General features: G+C 44.1%; 1 long non-coding RNA gene across 1 annotated transcript; it reads left to right on the top strand.

Moving 5' to 3' along the window:
• Positions 1-1,298: 1,298 nt before the first annotated feature.
• On the top strand, positions 1,299-5,062 carry LOC125524243. The gene is made up of 3 exons (XR_007290637.1): positions 1,299-1,903; positions 2,623-2,983; positions 4,789-5,062. It is a non-coding gene; the product is annotated as an uncharacterized LOC125524243 (long non-coding RNA).
• The last annotated feature ends 2,965 nt before the right edge of the window (positions 5,063-8,027 follow it).

Genomic DNA, 8,027 nt, shown 5'->3' on the forward strand with positions numbered 1-8,027 from the left:
GCCTTTGCCCACTTAGGCCGGGGTTTGAGGTAGCCACCTGACCCCGTGCGATGGTGAAGCATCTTCTTCGCAGCATTTTTCTTGTTTGTCTCCGACATCTTCTTACTCTTATCCGATGTCTTGTGGGCCACAAATGCGGGCCATTGATCTCTGATCTTCTCATATTTGCCCTTGAATTCTGGTGTCTCTTTTTTGTCGACAAACCTTTACAGCTCATTCTTCCACCTCCTGAATAGCTCTGCCATCTTCTTAAGAGCAGCAGACTTAATTAATTGCTCTATAACCGGCTTCTCCGGATCCTCCTCTGGCGGTAGGGTGAAATTTGCCTTCAGCTCCTTCCAAAGATCATCTTTCTGCATATCATTGACATAAGACACCTCAGGGTCTTCTTCAACTGGCTTAAACCATTGGTGGATGCTGATCGTGATCTTGTCCCTAACAAGAACCCCGCACTGAGCAGTAAATGCATCCTTTGTCCGGATGGGTTCAATCGGTAGGCCGCCGCGCGCGATTGCTGTGATCTCAAACCTTTCATCCTCGCGCAACTTTTTCTTCGGGCCTAGTCTCTTTACCGAAGTTATGCTCGATCCGGAGGGGTAGGAAAAAGAAGAAAGACGAGAGTTAATTAATATGTGTACGTACCAAAACAATGAATGCATCAATTAGCTAGTCTCAGCACAGGCTTAACTAATATATTTACCTGGCCGGACTCTGTTCGGTCACTGAAGCCGTCACCCTGTTCTTCCGGACCTGCTTCTTCACCTTGCTGTTCTTCCGGACCTGCTTCTTCACCCTGCTATTCTTCCAGACCATCATTGTCGTTAAGAAAACACGACATGACATCACCTCCGTCTAAGATTATGTCCCGCAACCTCTCTTCTGCTTCCTCGTCTCGTCCGTGCTCCATATTCACTACAAGAAATCTGTTAATCCATGACGGACTTCGGGTGACGTTCCTGAAAACCGTCACGGGAACCGTCATGGATGAACAAGACGCGAATAACCTCCAAAACGGCAGCCCCTTGATGACGGGCATTGAAGGACCGTCACAGAAACTGTCATGAATCGACCATCTATGCCTTTTTTTTTCTTTCTTTAGTTGCCATATGAACCGTCATGGATGGCTTCTGCCGATGTGTCTGTTGTACCCGCTTATTTGGTCCACTTGTCAATCAGCCATATATAAAAGTTGGAAAGAAAAGGGCGAGCCTGAAATTTGAGAGAGCGCGGAGATGCAAAATTTTAAGTGGCCAACGCGGCAGGGTGGCAAAATTTTGAGCCAGCCCATTTATACTCCACAGTCCACACACACCTAACCCTAATTCCCCATTCTATCCTCCCGTTCCCTCAGCCGCCGCCACTCCACCAATCTTCCTCCGCCCGCTCCATGCCGGCGCCGCCGCAGAACAGCCTCACCTCTCCCGATCCATCGATCCCCTCTCTTCTCCCCTCTATGTGCGTCGCCCCCTCCCCATCTTTCCCACGGCCACGGCCACGCGCTCGAGTTGCGGCGGTAGTGGTCGCGACAGGTCCATTTCCTCCCGGCGCAGATCAATCCGCCTTCCTCGGTCGCACTCGAGCAGCGCATGTCCCGCCGAAACCCATGATGCATTGTCCATCCAACCAGATCGACACCGACGAGAAGGCCAAGGTGGCGGTAGCGGCGCCGAGCTCGTCGTTCTCTACCACCGGATTTGGAAGTCTCTAATGTCCCGTGCGACTGCCACGGATCCATCTTCGGTCGGCGGCGAGCTATGGTGAGATACAGGTGGCGCCGCCGCCACGGAGCTAGCCACTCCCTTCTGCCATCCGCGCTGCAGCGACAGGCGCTGCCTCTGCGGCTTTGCCAGGGGCCTCTGCCCGTCGCGTACGTGCTGCTCCTCCTCGTCATCTCCGTGGATGGGTTCGTCCCCTTTAAGCTCTGATCTTACCTACTGCAGGGCTAGTCGATTGGTCCGCGGTTCATTTGTATTCTGTCAAAGTTCATTGGTGATGTCCATGGCTACCTGTTTAGTTATTTCTGGGTACATGTGCAATAGATAGGTTCTGTTTCTTGGTACTCTAGAACTGGAAGATATGTTGTGTTAAAAAATGCAAGTCTGTATGTCACGGTCATGTTCTCAATCTGCAAACAAATAAATCCTTGTCATGCTGTTTGTCCATGTGTCCCATATATCCACTCTTCTTCATCGCATACAAGGAGGGGTTCTCAATATGAATTTCATGTCTGGCTCGGATTCAGATTGTTTTGAGTACATTAATTGGCCTGATATTGGATTTGAGTGCATTAAAATAGACCTGATACTGAATTCAGATTGTTTGAGTACACATTATTTAGCCTGGTAATTAGATTCAGATCTCATGTATTGATGTATGTGTTGAGTAATGCTACTGAAGTACTGATCCAAGGGACAACTGAACGAGCAACCCTGCTTTTATGCATGCGAATTTTGACCTATGCCATGGTTAGTAATGTTCCTCATGTGTTGGGGTGTAGTCTATTGTCTGTTTGTCTTAGTTTTGTATGTCAGTTATTTAAGTGCTTAAATGGCAGGTGTGGCAAACTAGGCTTCATCTGGCATTTTCATGGAATTAATGTGCTTGTACTGTTTCAAAATTCAGGAATGGATTTCTTGGAAGTTGGTCTTGTAGCATTTTCTCTTCAAGAAAATGGAGCCAGTGGTTATGATCTATTTTGGCACACAACTTAATTTGTTATCTCTGAAGCTGTAGCCAGTGTTGATGTACTTCTCAAGGTATGTTACTGCTTAGTCTTTATGATGCAGCTAGATTTTTCGTGATTCTGGCATTTTCATGGAATTAATGTGTTGCCGATCCTTCGCTCGTTGGACATACCTTGAGATGCATGATGTGCTCGCCAATGAGGCGCTCCAGCAGGGGCTCAAGGAGTACTCCAGCTAGCCCACACTCTTGCAGCTCTTCATCGACGGCGAGTTAACTGGTGACTGCGACATCACTATCGGTATGTATATATGTGCTTTCTGCCTTCTCCCGTTATTATGGTTCAGGACGTTGAGCCCCTCTGTTACTGGCAGTACACATACATGGTATCTGTTCTGCGAGAAGCTTGTTTTGTAATCTGTCATATATGTTCAGTTGTGGATGATAATGGTCAACTTGGCATGTGGAAACTCCATGTCTGCGTAGACGTTTCAGGCATATAATTTGCTCATGTTGAAGGCATGGTACATTCTTGTACCTGACAGTGTCCATGGCAATGTCAAATGTTTTATAGTTCATTTCTTCACATTCAACGTGCACATGGAACTCTACCTGTGGAATATGTGCTCTGTACTTTCCTTTTCCCACAACTATGGTTCAAAATTTGAGTCTTTCTGCTACGGTTGTACATACCGGCGATATTTTTTATGAATTGTTTTGTGAGAAACTTGTTCTGTGCATCAGACATAGAAATACATTTGTTGATTTGACGTACTTGTAGCAACAAAAATGAGTGGGCGGCCTATGGTTCCTTGAGTATTTTGTGTGATGTAGTCTGTGCGTCTGCTTCAGGGATCATGGATCCTATGCTCTAGCACTTAGCCAAAACTACAGTATCACAAAATATGCATGCCAGTTTTATGACTAGCTTTAGATGGCTTTGTTCTCTCAGCACCAACAACATTACATAATGTCAGCCTCTGGTGCGAGCTAATAACCATGTTGCTCAGACTCTGAAGTTCTGAGGAAGCATCTTTGATGTAAACCTTGAAACTGTATTTTATAACCACAAGCCTCCAGGATGGTATGAATTACCATCCCATAACGTGATGACAACCATTGCAAATTATTTTCCAGATTTACTTATGAGTAACAAAAATCACTTGCCTGCTGTTGGTTCATGAAACCAACTGTGCTCCAGCACTTCCGCACCATGGTTATTGAACTACTACAATAGTATCCCAGTGCTAGAATGCATGGATATTTCTGGAACCAGCGTATCAGTATCAGGTGCATTTTAAAATTAGTGTATCCGTATCAGGTCCATTTTAAAATTAGTACTCCCTCCGTCCCAAAGTTCTCGTATTAGATTTGTCTAGATACGTATGTATCTAATACTAAAATGTGACTTGATACATCCATATTTAGACAAATCTAACACAAGAATTTTGGGACGGAGGGAGTACATGATAAGAAATAGGAAAGCAATGTGCCAGTTCCACCAAGCTGTTCTAATTTGTTTGAGTGAAATATAGAATAACAAATAAATCTCATTCTGTTCTCGAACTCATTGTAGGTGTATCTCCCTAGCTTTTTAAACAATTTACTAGTTAAAGGGTAAAAGAAGGACCAAGACTCACACCGGTAATTGTCCATCTTCCACGAGGAAAATATTTCGCATGTTCATTGTCTGTTAAATGTTTTCTTCTATTAATATTAACAAAATAGAAATTATCACATTAATAAAAGCGATTAATCCCAAGATTCACTATGTAGTCCAACAAAATTATATGTTGTTCCAATCACAAAAGTATTTAATGTCATAGGATAATTGTAGCTCCGAGACCATGGTCGTGGTGTTCGTACAGAAACCAGCCCACTTGCTTCTACATTTAACTTTTAAGGTGTAATTTTTCATTAGTGAGCATGGTAATTGGAAAATGCTATCCATATACAAACCAATTGAAGAATATATATTCTTTAAAAATAATTGAAGAATAGTACATACATGAAATATGAGCTCGCTCGCCCCATGCCACCGGGGTATGCGCCGTGCCAAGATGCATTGCATTTTTTGATGTCGTCTTACAGTTTGTTGACGTGCAGGCAATGTTGAGCATGGGTTGAGTTGAGATATTGGCGTATAAGGTTTTCCCTCCAATGAAGTTGGCGGCAATGGCTGGATCCGTGTCCAGAAATGCATGGAGATGACCCCTGGTTGTCAGTTGTCGTTTGGCCAGCCTTGAGCGGGGCTGTGGTGCTGCAGAATTAACACAGGGTGTTTGTAGTTTTAAGTTTCTTTTTTTGCTAGTCCTTGATAGATGTATTGTTCGGCTATAACTGTAATCTTAAGTTTTTTGTGCAAATTTTTTCTGTTGTATATGGAGTTGATTGCCTACGGATTACAACCCTCCGGTTTATATAGACACCGGATAGGTTTAGGGTTACATATAGTCGGTTACAATGGTAGGAGATCTTGAATATCCGCATCGCCAAGCTTGCCTTCCACGCCAAGGAAAGTCCCATCCGAACACGGGACGAAGTCTTCAATCTTGTATCTTCATAGTCCTAGAGTCCGGCTGAAGGTATAGTTCGGCTACCCGAACACCCCCTAATCCAGGACTCTCTCAGTCGTCGTCGGTCTCCACGTAGTAGTAGGCATCGGCGGTGGCATCTGGCTCTTGAGCTCCCACATCTGGTTGCATCAACCGGAAAGAAGAAGAAAGGGGGGAAAAGGGGTAGCAAAGCAACCGTGAGTACTCATCCAAAATACTCGCAAGTAAGGATCTACACTACATATGCAACAGTATCAAAGGAAGGCTGTATATGTGGACTGGGCTGCAGAAATGCCAGAATAGAGGGGAGAACCTTGTCCTATCGAAGACTAGCATCTTCTGAAAACCACCATCTTGCAGCAAAAGGAGGGAGTAGAGTAGTATAAAGTAAAGTAGTAGAAGTGTTATCAACCTCGGCCAGAGACCCTTTCTCGACTCCCTGCGAGAAAGCAATCCCAGAGCCATACTCACTAGTGCAGAACCGGGCAATAGCACCGGTTCGTAAGGCCCTTTAGTGCCGGTTCCATAACCGGCACTAAAGTGTGGTCACTAAAGCCCCCCCCCTTTAGTACCGGTTCAGCACGAACTGGTGCTAAAGGGCAACCACGTGGCATGAGCCAGCTCCGGGGGCCGGGAACCCTTTAGTACCGGTTGGTAACACCAACCGGTACTAAAATGTTTGGGGGGGTTTTGGTTTTATGATTTCTTTTTCATTTAATTTTGTCTTTTCCATTTTAATTCTTTTTCGTTTGCTGGTATTTTACGATACTACACATTGTATATATATATATATATAAATAGAATTTCTAGTAGAACCAATCATATATATATCATCAATGTCTCACAAACCACCATATTAATTCACACATACACACATGTATATATAGCTATATACAATTTCTCCTACATATGCATGTTGCCTTCGGAGCCAGTGGCATTAGCCTAATTGGTGCCTTCAGAGCACAATGACAATTGGAAGTGGTTCATGACCTGGTCGATGGGGGCGGTAGCGGGTAATAGTATTCTCCCTTCGGATTTATGACCTGGTCGAGCAAAAATCCCGCTATTTCCTCTTGAAGTGCTTCTACGCGCTCCGTTTCTAGGAGCTTGTCCCGCACCTCTGTGAACTGTTAAGAAGGAGATCAATATGCATGTGTATTAGTTGTGTGACTAGATATCGATAATGGTGTAAAAATTATGAATAGTGTTCTGACAAGCGTACCCATTCCTGTCTTTGAGATCTGCTCCTTTCGGACGCCATCATGCGAATGTTCTTGCAAACGCAGAATGCACATAGATTAGTCCCCCGCGCCTGCTTCAGAGCCTTTATTACGAGAATGGAATTTAATTTGATCAGATAATAATTAATCAAGCATGATAATTAAAGAGATGGCAGCTAGCTAGCTAGTTAGTACTACTTAATTACTTACCTTGGGTCAAAACCATTTCAGCTGTCGTTTCCATTCGCCTTCCGTGACGCTGATGAACCTTGCCCAAGCCCTGCCCGCCGACAAAGAAAATGAATAAAGGGGTTATTAAATAGTTCATATCATGAAATGACGAACTAAATAGGCCAAGATATATAGTTAATAATGATTGAAATTACCTGTTGACTATCCCAAACAAGATGTTATAGTCACTATTTGCTTTGAGTAGTGAGTCCAGTATTTCAACTGTTTCGGCGTCAACTTTAATGATACACAAGATCCAGTGAAATCTGCATGCACACACGTTTGCATGTCTTAATTAAGCGGGCATATGTAAGCAAAAACATTTAGCTAGCTAGTAGGCAAAAACAAAGAATTTGTAGTACAAGAAAGTGTGGCTCACTGGAAGTTGTAAGGAAGTAGTATATCTTCATTGTATTTGAGGCACTTCAAGAACTCTAGCATGCTGTCCTCTACCTGCTTTTCATGATGCTTGTTTATTTCCCATGTGTATTCATTAACGGTGTTTGGGTCAATGAACCCAATACCATAGCGTCCACCTTTTCTCATTTCATACATCTTCATCCTGCATAATACCACAGAAAAGAATATAGTGAGGATAATTACAGGTAATGATTGATCAAAAGGATCACTACAGCTAGCTTGAGACTTAAATTACAAAAAGAAATCACTTACAGACAATAGCAACTGACGATAGATTTGTCGAGTGCGTCTTGATTGTATAACTGAAACAGTTCAGAATACTCAACGGTCACAGGTTTCTCATGGTAGTAATGATCCTTCTTGACTTGCACCATGAGGGACTCTCGATCGGATCTCTTGGTAATGTCCATGTACCATTGATGCAATTCATACATTCTCGTTGGGAGCTTCTTGACCTCTTCTGGCTTGACCAAAGGTTGGCCCCGGGCATATTTCCGTTTTATTTCCTCCTCTGTAAGCACAGGCATGTCCTCGATCTCGAGGAGTTGTCCAACAGTGATGTTGAGAGTTTCAGTCTACATTATATGCTCCTAGGTTATTACCACATCGCCCACCTCGGGAACGTAAACTGTTTGCCCACAATAATATTGGGCGCGCGTACTGTCACGTGTTGTTGGCGGCACAACAAACGGGGGGATCGATTGCGCCGCCTGTTCTCCCAGCTGGGCAACGGTTTTCCCGCATTTTTTGACAGCTGCTTGTTGTTTGCTCGAGCTCGAGCTCGCCTCCTTCTGTAGACGTTGTCGATGTAACTTCCTGATGTGGCGCTCATAGTCTGTGTCAACAGGCTTAGGAGCTGGTGGTTGAGCCATATGAATGAAGTGGTCAACTACTTCCATATGCACTTTCTCCCTTGGCG

Source organism: Triticum urartu, chromosome 7 (genome assembly GCF_003073215.2).
Source record: "Triticum urartu cultivar G1812 chromosome 7, Tu2.1, whole genome shotgun sequence".
Lineage (NCBI taxonomy): Eukaryota > Viridiplantae > Streptophyta > Magnoliopsida > Poales > Poaceae > Triticum > Triticum urartu.